Source organism: Cygnus olor, chromosome 5, assembly GCF_009769625.2.
Source record: "Cygnus olor isolate bCygOlo1 chromosome 5, bCygOlo1.pri.v2, whole genome shotgun sequence".
Taxonomy (NCBI): Eukaryota; Metazoa; Chordata; class Aves; order Anseriformes; family Anatidae; genus Cygnus; species Cygnus olor.
In genome coordinates, this window is record NC_049173.1 from 27,826,440 (window position 1) to 27,842,278 (window position 15,839).

Here is a 15,839-nt window from a genome sequence, read left to right on the forward strand (position 1 = left end):
TTTCAAGCACAAGTAAGTATGGCGACCTTAAGGAGCAAAAAGAAAAAGGAGATTAAAGGAAGATGCAAACAGTGAATGCTAGGTGTACAATGTAAGTTTATTTGTTCAAAGAATGATTCTGAAAGTTGATACTCAATTGTAATGTGCTCAGACTTATCCTTGTGGAATTTCATTGAAGTATTCCTTCTCCTGCAGCACTGTGGATTCAAACAGTGTTATAGTAGAGACCAGAAATTAGAAAGTGAAATAGATAAGAAAACTGCAACCTTAAAGGGAGATTCACCAGATGAGTGGAACATAATGAAAATGAAAGAAGTGTGTAAATGGTAACATCTGAATGAGACTCTAAAAACTTTGAATATTTTCCAGAGCAACACAGTAGGAATATTTTTTAAAAACATGAGCATTATGTTAGCTGAGAGACACTCTGGGTGGTATCTGTATCAAAGACTTTATTTACCTCATGGATTTTCAGAGTAGGAGGCAAATCACAGAGCATAGCAAAGTGAGCTCTGCTTTCGTTTTGTTGCATTACCTCAGTTGTAGTATGAAATCTGAGTAATGAGGTGATGGCTAGGCCCTTGTTTGCACAGCCACGTGCTGAAGAGTGCCATGTTTTCTGTAAGCTTGTACAACATCCTTCTCAGAGGAAACCATGCGTTGTATCGTGATCCTCATTTTCAGACCATTCATGGTGAGATTTTCTCTTTCAAGGATTCTGTTCTCCATACTAAGGAGGCTGGAACAGCAGATGGGGTTGAAGTGGTTAGCCCAGATCTTGCAGAAACTCGGTAACCAGATGTCTTTTCAGGAACGCCCTGTGTCTCATGGTCAGAGACAGGGCTCGAGACTTCTAAGTGAATTTGGAATTGAACTGTACTGTTAGCCAGCTTAATCCAGCCTGGCTGCTGGGGAAAAATGCTTCAGCTTTCAGCAGTCCCAGCATGACCATTGCCAGGCAGAGGAGTCAGCAGCCGCAGGGGAGCAGCCACCAGGGAAGCCAAGCTGTGGTGGTGTGGTGGCATTCCTGCTTCGCAAATCTTCCCGCTCGCTTATCAGCTCCAGTGACTCTTTGCCAGTGGGCTGTGCAGAACAGACTCTGGAGCCGCATCAAGACCACAGCTACTCTTCCAAGCCAGGCCCAGATTGATGGGTTTTGCTTTAATCCATCCTTGGACAGAAAAACTGGATCTGACAAATCCGCACACCTGCCGCATGGAGCTGTAAAACCACAGTGCTGTGGCCATTTATCCTAGAGCATAAGGAAGAAGTCTGCTCAGAGTCCTTTCAACATCTAAAATGACAGGCACGAGCACATGCAGCAGGCTGCTTTCTCCTGCCATTGTTATGCTATTTTGACTTGCTACTTACAGCCTTCATTTCTCCAGCGTTTTTGCAGCGAGCATTTCTTTTATTCTGTGCAGTCAGGGAACTGTCCCTTCTTTCTGCAGCTGCTCTTCATCTGAGCTGTGCAAAATTGAGAGGCATTTGGTAAAGTGCTTTCTAATCATAACGTAGTAGTATCAATATTTCTGGAGAGAAGAATCTGGAGTTGAAGCAGCTGGTCTCAATTAACGGAACTGCTGCTATGGAGATGATACACGGGTGGGCATGCTGCAGCGCAGGCTGCACTAAATGCATCATCCAAGCTCCCGCTGCCCTATCGGAGGATGGGGCTGCTCGGCGTGCCTGTGAGCTTTCCACTTTGTGGCGCCCTGCCTTGCTAACCGCAGGCTGGGGAGCCGTGTTCCCTCGCCAGGCCCAGCTGGAGCCTGCTTGGGAGCGCCATTTGGGGGCAAAGCTACAAATTTCACAGCTGAGAACAGAAGTCCTGGTTTTGTTCTCGCTCCTGCTTTCACGCAGCTGGTAAATGCTTTGGCTGGGTGTCTTTGGCGGCGTGTTCTTCGTCCCGCTGGGCTGGAGGCCTGCCTCCCGAGGGACCTTCAGCTCACTCCAGCACGAACCCGGAGAAGGGCCTCAGAAGTGAGTGGATTAGAGGGAGCATGTGGAGATTGAGTAGGGTTCATTAATTTCACTGAATTACTTCTGGATCACTGCTTGAGGAGAGAAGGAAATTAAGCCCAGAATACGTGAGCTAAATGTGGCCGTAAAGCAGTAAGTGTTCCTGAACATGCAGCCTCGCTGTTGATGGTTGCATTTGCAGTACCAGCGCGAGCGTTTGGAGTTTATAACTTCAGAATTTAAGACTTAAGGCAAATCTTTCCTCTGATGTGGCAAAAGCTTGCTTGGAAATGTGGAGGAGTCTCGTAAGATGTCCTCGGAGGAGTACTTTCCTCTTTACCACCTCACCAATCCCTCACCAGAATAAGCGAAAAGAAACGCCTCCTCTTTTGGTGATCTGCCTGACGAAATACTCTTCGGAAAGGCAACGGTAGCAGAAGCAATGGGAGCATAAAGGGTGAAGAGTGAGAAGGGGACAGCTGGTCTTAGCCTAATTATTTGCACACGCAGACATCCTGAGAAAGATGCAGATGTCCCAGGCTTGATGACTGGAGCCCGGAGCTCCATATGTGTGCTTTGTGTGTGTGCGCCTTTTGTTCATTCTCACTGAATCCTCCGCTCTGGCCTTGAAGCGAGGCAGGTATTTCCAGGCTGGGGGATGGAAAGCGACCCGCTCCCTTCCACGCCTCTCCTGTGGGGCTGGTTTGAATGATGGATGGTGGGTTCGGGGGGTGTTGTAGTGCCCTGTGCTGCCAATGAGCTCTGCTTCCAAAAATCCTAAGTTCTTAGGCAGGGAGGATCATGCAGCCATCAGCATCGGAGACCCCGTATTGCCTGGAGTAGTTGAATGGAGGGACAGGTAGCAGGATGGTTTGTCAGCTTCTTGGAGCAGTCAGGATAACTTAGGAGAGCCCTCGTGTAAATAGGTATGGCTGTGCACAGTCTTTTTGTCATCTTGTGGTTCTTCAAGAGCTTCTATTTCTAAAGCTGGTTGTTTCTTTACTAGCTCATCTGACTTTCTTTCCTTCCTTCCCCATTTTCTTTCAGTTATTTTTGCCTCCTTTTTAGCCCCTTTCATTATTCTATTCTCTCACGTTCAGTGATATTTTTTTTTACTTTCTCTTTTCTCCTTTTGCTGTGGGAAGCCGTGCATTAGCTGCCACTGTTTTGTTACTAAAAATGCTAAAATGCAACCTGGTTGAGGTGTCCATTCTTCAAGGAAAATGTTTTAAAATAGGGCACAGTTCAGGAAAGATGTGAGGGAACAAGTAAACAATCAGAGCTCATGCTTTATGAGACACTCAGAGGATTCAATCTACCTAGTTAATCAATGAGAAGGTTAAGAGAGAACTTAACCACAGTCTGTAAATACTGATAAGGATGATAGGCATTTGATAATAGAAGATACTGCAGTCCTGGGGGCAGAAAGCTTGTTGGAAAGTAATAGTTGGAAGCTGTAGGTAGACAGATTAAAAGTAGAAATGCTCAGCCTACTTGAGCACTGGATGAAATTTATGTTATAAATGCACACACTCACCCTTGCTTTGATTCATCTTCAACCTGGAGAATTACCCCACGTTTGTCTGCTTTCAGTGCTGGAAGAGAAGAGATGAGGAGCGTGCGCGTGTCTGCGTGCGTGTTTGACTCTGTGTAGGTGGTGACCAAGCTGCAGGAATAACTGACACTCATCAAGGAACACGAGCACACAAACACAGCCTCCCCCCTGCCTCTCTGGCCCTGGTTGGTATGCCAGTAGCAACCCATTTAGCACAGCACAGCTTCACGTGTGAGAGTCTGTCTTCTAGTTCAAAGAGACAAAAATCACCTTGCGATCTGAAAACCACAGGCAAATAAAAGGGGCCTGTTTTCCCTGGCTCCCTTCTGCTATAGGGAGTTTGGGACTAGGGATCTGTTACTGAATGTATAATGCAGGGTGTTTTGTTTTAAACTGGAGCTGGTGGGGAGCACTGAAAGCCTGTTCACTTGTCATCTGTTTGAGCAGTTAAAGAAGTTGAATAATTGTATTTTCCTTCAGAGAAGAATCATTCTCCGCCTCCACTTTCCACCACACCCACAAGGAGCACAGTTTGAGGTATTCTTTAGGAAGGAAGTTAAACAGGAATCACGAGCACATGATGTACCTGTCACAGGAACAAACCTGTCAAGTGTGCACAGTGCCTTTTGCTTTCTAAAGTTAGTGTGATCAATTGAGGCATTTGGGCAAGCTATAAAAATAATTGGTCCTATTTTTTTCACCCTACTTTTAATTCCACAGAATTTTATTGTGACTGTCTGGCTTAAATCTCTTTTACCAGACAAATTCTATCCACAGCCCCGTGCGTGCAAACACACAGACACAGGCAGTCTAACATCCTCATGCGCTGCCTTGGTCATGCAGCAATAAATGTCCTTCCTAAGCCCCAGCTAGAGCTAGCTGAAACCAAGGAATACTTTTGCCATTGATTTTAGTTGATCATAACCATCATGCATGGGTAGAAAAATAACGACTCTCGGAGGTGAGGTGTGTAGATGTGCTTGGCCATCCAGTCCTTATCCACCTGCGAAGCTGCTGTCAGTAATCAGCCTCTAAAAACCCTTTGTGTTCAACTCTCTCTTTAACTGTTACCACTGTAATTGCACTGTGTTTGTATATGTGTATATGTATATGTGTCATACCAGGATAGGTTCGGGTTTTTAGAAACTGCTATATCCTGTTTTCACGACTCTGTCATGCCAGTGTTTGCTCAGTGTCACTGCAAAAGTTTGTCAACAGTTTAGGAGGAGGAAGATGCTGGCATCTCAGTGCTGCAGCACAGCATGTGCTGATTTCATTGAGGACCAAGGGTAACTCAGTATGTGTGGTTTAGGTTGGTCTATGTTTTCTTTTCTGCCTTAAACTCTTTTTCTGGGGTGCAGATGGAAAGACTCCATTTCACATTGGCTTGTACTTCACATTCCAGAATCTTGTCTAGAAACCTTTCAATTATTTTTTCTTTTCTCCTGGAAAGAACCAGAATTACATCAGAAGAGCTCCAGCAGTAATGGGACATCAATCCTCAAGTAGATTGACTGAGACCTGAATTGGCTCAGATGTTTGACTCTGCATCTGTCATCTAGAATAATAAGCACCATAAACATCAATACACTGATCCATCCCACTTACGGGATATAGTCCATCCCTGTTTATAGCAGGCAAGCCATCTCAGCAAAGACTTGGTTCAAAGTTTATCTTAAGATTTTGCTGATACAACTGTGTGGTGCCTTATGGCATCAGGATTTCTTAGCTTGGTATAGCTGTTAAGAGTTTCCCAACCCAAATAAAATGTGTCATCTATGGGATATTTCAACGAGCACAGCTGTGAGCTAGGGCATGGCATTGCACTGTCAGTTAGGGGATGTGGACTCTTTTTGTTTGTTCTCCATTTTTATATCCAACATTAAAGTTCTGTTGGTCATTTGTTAAGTGTAAACCGGACCTGTCATGGTCTATCCCTGCAGTTTGTGCTATTTAAATAGTTGGCATGAATTTTGGAAAACTCTGCGAAGGCTCAATCCCAGCACAATTAACTGTTAGTTCCAGAGCTGTCAGCTGGAGCTGGATACAATATGCCATGGGTTTGCTTTGCTGCTCTTAGAGCCTGCTGACCTCTCTAGTGGTAAGTTTTTAGGTAGTTCATCATTTTCTCTCTTACCAACTGCTGTCTTTGAAGTCACTGTTTTGCATCCATGGTGTGCGTGCATTTAATATGCAGGTTTGTTCATGAAGAACACTCCCACAGCAATAAAGCCTTGTTTGTATTCCTCTGCTGTCCTCCCATGGATACACGTGCTTCGTATAGAGAGGAGCTGCCCGATGTTTAGTTCAAAGTGGTGTTTCTTCTCCAACTCCAAGAGAATCGTCCAGGTGCATTAATGCTAGGAGAGCTCACACCTGTGCTCCAGTGGTCCAGCTGCCATGCAGTGCCAGAATTGCAGTCATGGTGTGGTCGATTCTGCTCCGATGTGGGAGAAGCAATCGCAGCCTTGTCAGAACATTTGGTGCTCTTGAACTGTACGGAGTAATATACCATGGTGTGCTCTGAGCTGCACAAGGAGGCAGCACCAATGGCTTTGTGTTGTGAGAGCGATAATAGAGATTTTACCTTAATTCTTTGCAAACCATAGGGAAGGAAAGAGTGGGTTTAATCTCGAACTTCTGCATCTGTTCCGGTCTCTCAGCGTGTAATGATTGCTCAGTAACATCTCTGTTACGTTATCATGCGTTGCCTCTGGTGGAAATAGGGACTTTTGAAAGTGGCAAGAAATTCTGGGGTGCCAAACCAAGTGGCAGGCTGGATTTTTCAAGAATATCCAGTGATAACTTGAAAAAGTCAGACAACCAAACTCCCAGTCCTTTCTGGAAATTTGGCACTGACGCTCGAGCTTCTGCTAAAATTAACATTCAAAATCTTGTTTTAGAATGTTTTGCTAAGGCAGGGGGACAGTTGCGAATTCGTCAACACTCAAGAAGGAAATATGGTCTATGAAATACAGTCACTTGTTTGTGGTTTGGTTCCTGGCATATACCGCAGGCAGAAACATCTTACGTCGCTTGCAGTTCTAGCAACAAGTGCCTCCTCTAATATACATTCAGCAGAGAAGTGGTAAGGAAATGTCACTGTTGCAAGGGGTAACACAACGGAGTGTAACCCTGTAGTTTTATCTACTTTGGGGTTTCCTACCTTATCTTCTGCCTCTCTCAAATGGAGGCCTGTCTATAGTAAATAAATATTAGGAAACTGTTTAATAAAGACAGGAATACACAGTTGCTTCTCAGGTCTGCTCATAAGGAATGCTCCTCTCTTTTAATGGGGTGTGTATTTTAGCTCATTTCTCTACATCCCAAGAACTTTCTGTGCCCTTCTGTACAGCTCTATATAACAAAGTAACCAAGGCTAGAAGATGTAAAATGAAGAAGAGCCACCAGAACATGCAAAAACTGCCACAACAAATGTACAAGGAGATGAAGAATATGAAAATATACTAGTTTTTCCCTGTTGCATCTGAAGCAGTTTTTCAACAGGTTTGGAATACACACCTACAGTTTTCATGGAAGAATTGCTAGTAAATGACACACTGTGACGTTCTGGAAGTTGTGTTCTGCTGTCTGTCAGGAACTTGTCACCATGGATCTTTGTAACAGACTGGAAGTGAGCAACTGTTGCTCTGTGGGCAAAAGGGCAGTATGCCTGTCTAGATTCACATGCGTGGAGCTGGTCCAGCAGATAGTACCTGCTGAACTAGTACTAGAATATCAATAGAGACAGAATAATTTCCCCCCAGCTGTGAAACACTTTAACATAAAGTTATTTTTTTTGAGATTTTTCTTCTTATATTTCCTTCCTAATACCCTGAAATAAATCCCCTCAGTCTAATGTTCTTATCTCTTTTCTTTGATGAATTTTCTCCCTTGACTCCTGCTCCCGCAGCTGTCCCTGAATTTCCTTCCTATATCCCTTCTGTTCTTTGTTAACCTCCTGTTGTCCCTTGCTGTCCATGGCAGCACTCTGAAAGCAGAAAGGAAAGACACATGCAGCATGAGAGTGCATATTACCCTCTAGATATGACGTATTCATTTCATCCTCATTTCCACCTCTTAAATCAATCCCTGATTTATCAAATCCACAAAACAACATTTACTTAGGAACAAGTAAGTAAGATTGCTGGACACAGGGCAGAGTAGTACACAGCTGTCTTCCCAGTCATCTAGGGTCATATTTTCATTTCTTATAGAGGGGTGTAAGTTAAATTTAGCAGTCACAGAAGAACGTGGCTAAAGAAGTACATAGCATAGGAAGGATTAGTTGTGTGTGGATGCCTAAGAGTGCCAAACTCCTTCTGGGCAGCAGAGCAGTGCAAATTTTGGATTTGACTGCTCTGTAGTACCAGAATATCGCAGCTATAAGAGACAAGGCACCTGGGCCCTGTCTAGTAGTCTAGCAGAATAAAAAGATGCATTTCAAGGGTGCTGACATGTAGAAGCTGAGCAACAGCACTGATGAAAGTTGTTTTATTATACTATTGAGGAGAAAAAGCTACCAGTTACCTGAGGACACAGGATGTGGTCAGTGCTGGCTACAGCTGCTGGCTGCTCAGGTACCAAGGTGACGTGTAGTTTATGGAGCCATCCTGCCACCTGGCAACCTCTCAGTGCATTTTTTGGGCAGATATGAATGATTCAATGTCTCTGTGCGTACTTTTGGCTGCAAATGGACCACGATGTAAATTGGACCAGACTGGAGTTGATGACATACTGCTTGAAGAATAGAGGGGATATCAAGGAAGGTGAAATCTAGGATAACCAGACTGTTAGAGTTCCTAAGTAGGGGAGAGAGTGAAATATTGGAGAAATGTGTAAAATCATAGAAATAAGGGTCAGAAGGGACTTGTGAGGGTTTATGTAGTCCATCCTCCCCCTCAAACAAGGGGCATAGGTCAGCCATGGCTTTCTCTGTCTTGGTTTGAAAACCTTAAGGAATTGAGATTCCTTGGCCTCTCTAGATAGCCCGTTCCAGTGCTACATTACAATCCTAGTGATTTTATTTTTCCCCTGGTGTCTAACCTGAACCCTAGTGCAGATGTGTTGAAAGAGATTGGCCAAATATCATGACCAGACTTAGAAGAATGAAATATATATATATAAATTCATATATATATGTATATATATATCAGCTGTAAGAAAAACAGTCCTTGGAGAACTGCGGAGGCAATACTGGATGCTTCAGCCTCATGGAAGGAACGAGTGAATGAAGGAGCCATGTCAGGAAAATTCAGTGTGAAAAAGGTCAGTAGAAACTAAGCTGATAAGTAAAACTGAGAATCAACAATCAGCAGAGTAGAATCCAAAGAGTGGGGGTCTCAGCAGGTGAAAGTAAACATTACAGCAACAGAATGAAGAGGATTTAGGACTCTGGTTCAAAGGCTGCTGTGCTGAGGGGGCTCTGAGGCTTAAGTATCCTAAATGAACCTATGTAATGATCACATCTTGTTTTGAATACCAACAAGAGAGCAAATGCATCTCAACAGGCATGCCTTCTTGGAGTCTGCCTGGAGTCTTGAGAACCCAGTGGTCCGTTGGAGGGAACACTGGAAGTGGGCTCATAAATGCACTGGGCTGGAATGAAAGATGTGATTACCGAAATTCTGCAATTTAAGTGTTGGATGTAAATCAAATTTTAAATATAGAGCAAGTTCTGTAAGTAAACTTTGAGAAACAGCTAGCAGCCTGTAGATGAAATAACCAGCATATTGATATACCTTCACTGCCCTTCTAAAGAGGTCTTCGCTATTTCTGACTCTCTCATTTCTCACTCTCTCAAATTGCTGGCTCTCACAGAGGCTTGACCTCCATCCTCTGATATCATCTCTCCAGCTGTCCTTTTCATTACAGTCTCTGTTTCTCTTCCACTTGTTTTGCAGGTGCAGATCCAGTTAGAGATGCTTGGTTTCTCTCCCCTTATTTTTACACATCTTTAGACCAGCAATGCCATTCACATCATCCTCCATTTCTTCCTCCCCGTTGCTATAATTGTCGGCTACTGTTGCAAATACAGTTTTCTTCTCCTGTTTTTATTCAGGGTCTTGTATGTACCTCTCTAGAGAAATACCCCACAGCCATCATCCTTTGCAGCTGCTGCAGTTATAAGCCGTCTGGCAGCTCTGTTGACCATGTCCTCACACCGCAGTCCAGCCTTTTGCTGCAATCTCCTAATATTCCCATATGTCTTAAGAGCTGTTCATCTGCCCAAGTCCCTGTTTTTCAATGGTGCAAAACTAGAGTCTATTTGTTGTGCATTCTTAACCTGAAATAAGATGCCATGCATCCTGCTGTCATGTCTAGTGGTTTCATACCAGCTCTGCAAACTTCAGAATAAATGAATGCAGAGTTTAGCACAGCCTGATCTAAAGAAAATACTGTTAATAGACAGTCAAAATAATCAGCTCCTTTATTTGCATCTGCAGGTACGAATTTTAAAAGTTATGATATTTAACCAGTATATGTCAGTAGCTTTAGCATTATTCTTATGATAAGGACTGTGAATACCTAGACCCACAGCACACAGTGCAATGGGAAAAGTGAGAGACCTGAGCAGAACTGAAGGATTCAGAGCCTGGCAGAAAGATTAGGTCTAGGTAGATTCAATGCATGTATAGATGTTTAGATATCCAGAGCTTAAGGCCAATACTTAAAGCCTAGTGAAATTAAGAATGTATTTCAGGGGTTTATGGGCCATGCACGTTCCCGAGAATATGTTTTAATGAGTTAGTCTTGGATACGAGACTCAGGAAGCTAATGATGTAGTAGTGGAATGATCGAGGTTGCTCCCATATGCATCAGAATGTGTTGATGCTGGACGGGAATGTTCTAACTGATTTAGGAGACGGTACAGAACATGTAATTGTTGCCTGTGAGGAGGCGCCATGTGACATAATTTTGCTAACGAACATGGAAATAATTTTCATTCATTTTCAAGTAAGACTTCTGTGGCTCAAAGTGTGTATAAAACACACTGACCTAAGCTCTTGAGTTATCCTAGGAGGATTTTACTCCTCCTGGATTCTGCAGAAGTGCAGGTATTTCCTACAGGTCTTAATGTGAGCTTTATTTACACTGTTCTGTCCCTGAGGTAAAGCTTGGAGGCTCCCTGATCCTGTTGCTATGAGAAATAATTTTTACTCATCCATGGCCATTTTTTCTGCACCCATTATATGCATTTTCCAAACCATAACATCCTTCTTCTCAAACAGACAATTTGATTTTCATTTGTTATATTTCTAAGTGATTTCCTGGGGATGGAGGGGATTTTTGTGCATGCACAACAACTGTTAAACTGAGACCTCATTACAGTAACATCAAGTGGCTGGTTTAAACTGCTGACCACCCATCCAACTCATTATGCTAAATGTTCTTTGCTTCTGGGTACCTCCTTCTCTGTGTGTGCCACAGTGATGCAAGAAGAAATGCGGAGTTTTCTGTGAGATCTTGATGTCGCACCCAAAGCACCAAAGGGCATGGACTGTGTGGGTTCGTGAAATTTGTCTCTTCCCGTAGACTTGAGTTCCCCCGAGGGGCCTGCTGGTGCAATGCAATCACAAAAATAGATAGATCAGAAAAACGGAGTAGAACAAGAGTAAGTTTTAATCAGTTGTTTGTAAATTCATACGCATACCTTAGAAACTATGCCTTGTAGAAGCAGCATACAAGTAAAGTGGACAGTGCTTTGCCAAATTATACTGCAGAGCAACACAGACCCAGCCTATTGTACCTCTTGCTATCTATAAAGATTTAATTCCTGGGGAGGGAGTGTGGCTGCCTCATGAAAAGCAAACTTCGGAGGTGGCAAAGATCTCATTATTTAATCAGATGGGCTGTTTTCCTTCAGCTCTGCACAGCTGCAAAACCTAAGGAGGCAGGTTTGTCCCTCTTTGTGTAGGAACTTGCCTTTAATTCCTCTGTGCTCTTACACACGTTGTTACACAAATACACACTGTTATGTCTGGCACTTGCTTTGGGATGTCTACTGGCCATCTGCTGTGAGGGATGAGTAAAGATATGTATACAGTGCTTTCATCACAGCTGTATTATTTCAGTTTTTAGTAGGTTTAACAGTGGATGTGCCCTAGCACAGGCTGAATGGACATTACACAGGCATAGACCCATCAGCTCCTGAGCACATCAGGCAACAGTATTAGTAGCACTCCTAGGGAATTAGCTTCGCAGAATAGCTTAGTTGAAAAGTGTATTTATCTTCGAATTATAACTAGAAACCCTCAGGGAAAACAGACTTTGTGGCAGCTGTTTTTCTCCCCTTGACTGCTCTGTTTTCGCTTTGTACTCTCACTCTCTCTTGCCCTCAATTAACCAGTTCTTGATACCTGCCCAGCTTTGCAGAAGCAACCACTTAATCATAGGCAAAGGCTAAACTTTCTTCATGCCAGAGCAGTTTAGCCTCTGAACTGTACGCTAGGTGTGTCTTCGTCTTCCCATCCTTTTGTGTTTCCCCAGCCCTGCCATCGAACTTGGGGTGAGTATCTGCGAGCGCACTGCGTTTCTTTGGTATTCTCTCTGTTGATGCATCAGCTCGTGGATTCTGCTTGCATGTTAGGGCTCCTGTGCTGGAGCGTTATAAACTGCTTGTTAACTTGAAGCTTCTGGTGGGAAGACCATACCTGTTAGAGGCATGAAGCAGGCCGAGACAGATTATTGCCTTGATTTTGGAGAGCAAGAAACCAGGCAAGTTGGAGCAGCTTTGCTACAGCATTCATTTCTCCATGAGAAATGGGAAAAATCTGCGCCCTGGCTCACGCTGGACTCTGGCTGTAGTCTGATAGCACATCCACAGCTAATTTCTGGGATTTTCCTTTTCGTTCTTCTTCCACCACGAGCTGGACGAGCGATATACTCACCGACAGACCGTTCCCGTTCCATCCTTTCCCGCTAGCCTGACTCTTTGTGCAAATAACTCATCAGACTTTCCAAGTAGTTCTTCATGTCACAACAGTGTCAGAAGCACTGTGAGTGACTAACCAGGCTCCCAGAAGCCTTTTTTCCTTCTTCAGTGGCACATGACAGTCCCATCTCAGCTGAGACTACTGTAGAAAACTACGCAGCCCAAAGGTCAAACAATGCTCTTCTGAGGCTTCATTACCATTTGTTTCCTGTAAGACATTTCCTTCAATGTCAGGCCTTCCCTCCTTGTTTTCCAACCACAGACTGCTCCCTTTTTCCAGAATTTGCTCCGTGTTCAAGTTACTTGCTGAGTACCTGCAAGTAGCATGGCTCACACTCTACCCCAGCATATCTTTTCATAGGAAAACAAAACAAATGCCAAAACCAGATTCTTGTTTTTTTCATCTGCAGAACTTCTCACTGTCTACAGGTACGCTTTACGTTATTGTAGGAGAGCATTCCTGCTTCGGTGGAGTGGTAAAGTTGCAGGAGGAGCAGCATCCTGCACCGCTGCGACACATCGGCCCAGCACTTTGGAGCAACCAAACCTCTGACCTCGCAGCAATCTGCCTGTTCTCTGGTCCTGAGATATACTGAGATGGGACTTGAGGAGTTTCATTCAGCACCACATAGATACCTGTGCAGTGTCCGTTCTAGCAGTTTTGGTGAAAGTTGGCAAAGGGCTAGCTTGGTGGAAGCAAAGTGTAACTTGTGCTTTCCTCTCTGCCCATGCCTTTGGGGTCTTGAAAGGCAGCATGTACTTTGCTGAGTGACAGGAGCAGGCCTGCTGCTGGCATATGCTGATCCATTGAATCAGACCAATAATCAGCTTTCCCACATCAATTCTGATGTTGTGTATTCAGACACAGGGCTCCATAAAGCTCTTATTTATGTACACGGTTCACAGATCTTGCTGATGATTTAGGGATCTCCCAGTCATCTTATCTGCAATACAGGCTCTGCTTTGCAGACTTGAACACTAAAGTTAGAAGGCAACTCATCTCCTAAAAGAGCCAGCCTTTGACCTTGAATGTTCTTGCAGTTGTTAAATGCTTGTGCAGGTTTCCTGAGGAGCACAAAGAGCCAGTTTTGCAGTATGACCGCATTTGAGGCTTTCCTGTTTGTTTTCTCTCCATGGCTTGTAGATCAAATATGTCCAACCTTGCAAGTGAAAGAAAGGATGTTCTATTGCTAGTTTCAGGAGCTCACTCACTTGGTAAAGATACCCAAAGGTAAAGCTTCTACAACTGAAGGTTTGCTGGTTAGCTTTACTGATAGAAGAACCAAAGTAGATATTACTCCTTCTGTCATGGCTGTGCTTATTCTGCAGAGATGATAAAAGTGCTCAAGTCTTGCCTGTGTCATTTAGTTCTGCAGGATTGTCTACAAATACACAGTGGGGAGCAAGAGGAGGTTTTTTTGAAAGCTGTGCCTGCTGTACTGTCAAAATACTTATGCAATACCAGTGCAGCACTGCTGCTGGGAATACAGCCCCACTAGTTACCCTCAGCCTACACAAGGCAAGTTAAACCAGTGAAATTTGTGTTTTCGTGCTGTCACGCTATCTATAGTAGCGGTTTCTGTGGTCAGGGCTTTTTTTAGCTGCAAGTTGTCATGCCACTGTCTGATATAGTCGTGCTGGCAGCACTCTGAAGTACAACCACATTTCTGACTGTACATCTGCTTTGTAGCTCACCTGTTCCAGAGAGGTGCTATCTGTCCCTTCCTAACAGGAGACACATCTTTCCTGACTGTCCCGAGAGCACCAGAGTCATTTAATTTGGGGAGAGGAAAAATCAAAATAAGATACTGCATGATAATCAGAAAATTTAGTCCTGCAGTGCAGCATTATGGAAGGAAAAAAAAAAAAAAAAGCGGCGAGAGAGAGAGTGAGGAAAACAGAGCAGTTTGTCTCCTGCGCCATGTAGGGGAATTCAGAGCAGGAGCACTGTGTATTTGGGTCAGCTCAGTCCTAAAGGAGAATTTTCGTGCAGTCTTTTCAGCCTGTTTTCAGACACGGTTGCCAAAGATGCCAAACCTTAAAGGGACAAATATTAAAAAGAAATAATCATCTAATAGTAAACTGCCTGTTGTGTTGCTGCTGCTAAAACCAGCATCGGCGTTCCCTAGAGCTCCTCTGAACGAGTTCAGGCTTTACCTCGGCCTGATCCCCAGCTCCCTGCATTCGAGAAAAGTCTTTCTGCTGATTTCTGCGGGCTTTGGACCAGATCCAGATGGTGTTTTCAGCCCGCTGTCCCTCTGTAGAGTTGTGCTTGGCTGGCATGCAGGGCACCTCTTCGGCACGGCGTTGTGCGTGGTCAGAAGGAAATACAAGCAGCTCAGGGAGGACAGCGACAATGCTGAAATGCAGAGAAGTATCACACTGTGGGAACACGTTAGTAGGAAGGATGCTTAGCATGAAGTGATATTCTGGCACGTTCTCTGTGTGAAGTGAGACACACATCACACACTTATTCCCTCAGATTTCTTCATGCAATTCCTGCTCCACTCCAGTAATTTCTGCATTGATGCTTTTGCTTCTTTGTCCCAGGCTTTTCAGACTCGTTCAGGATGCCCTCCAGTGCCGGTGTCAGTTCAGCTTGGATTAGTCTCTTCTCTTCCAGATCTATCTTCAGGACTTTTTTTTTTTTTTTGCCTTTTTTTTTTTTTTTTTTTACCTAAACTAAGAGGTAGTTCTCTCCAGAGAGCAAAGTCTTTCCCATGTTGCCTCATTGTAACTCTGTAATTACCACTTTTTATAGCAAGCCCGAAGCAGGGTCCCCCACAAAACCCTTTCTCAAGAATACCTGCATTCAAAAGAAACAAACACAAAATTTTACAGGAGGAATAATCAAAGCTTTATTCCACTGTGTGAGGGTATTGAAGAATAAATTGATGGTTGCACAACGTTGAATTTCCAACTTCTGTGTTGCTGTGCAGCAGTTTACTAGTCTAGCCCGTGTATATATGTGTCTGTGTTCGTGTACCGGTATGTTTGAAGTGGTTTTCCTCCTTGTTAAGGAGGGTGGTTTTCCTCTTTTAAGACGAAGAGATAGGAACAGATGTTGGAGAAAATCTCTCTGATGTCCAGATTATGAGTTCCTAAACCAGACGGATTTTTGAAGAGGCTTGGAAGGTGCTATAGTGTTTTAATTTGCCAATTAAAAGTTGTTGCAGCTAAATTTCATTCATTTATAGAAAATGCCCAGTAGGGGTATAGCAGGAGTCCTTGTGCTCCCCTGCTCAGAAACTGCTCTAGTCAGTTTGAGCTTTTGGTATAGCCTGTAGCTGTAGCTCTTCCCAAAGGTTTCACGGAGATGCCACCACAGGAATATGGAATCACTTGGGTTTAAAACAGCCTGGGTCGCGTCCTTAGCCCAGGGATTTC

The 15,839-nt window shown here is 43.9% G+C and overlaps 1 protein-coding gene across 10 annotated transcripts in view; it reads left to right on the forward strand.

Annotated features, from left to right (window-relative positions):
- Window positions 1-15,839, forward strand: part of BRSK2 (BR serine/threonine kinase 2) — a 319,520-nt gene that overhangs the window by 149,140 nt on the left and 154,541 nt on the right. The window lies entirely within an intron of this gene.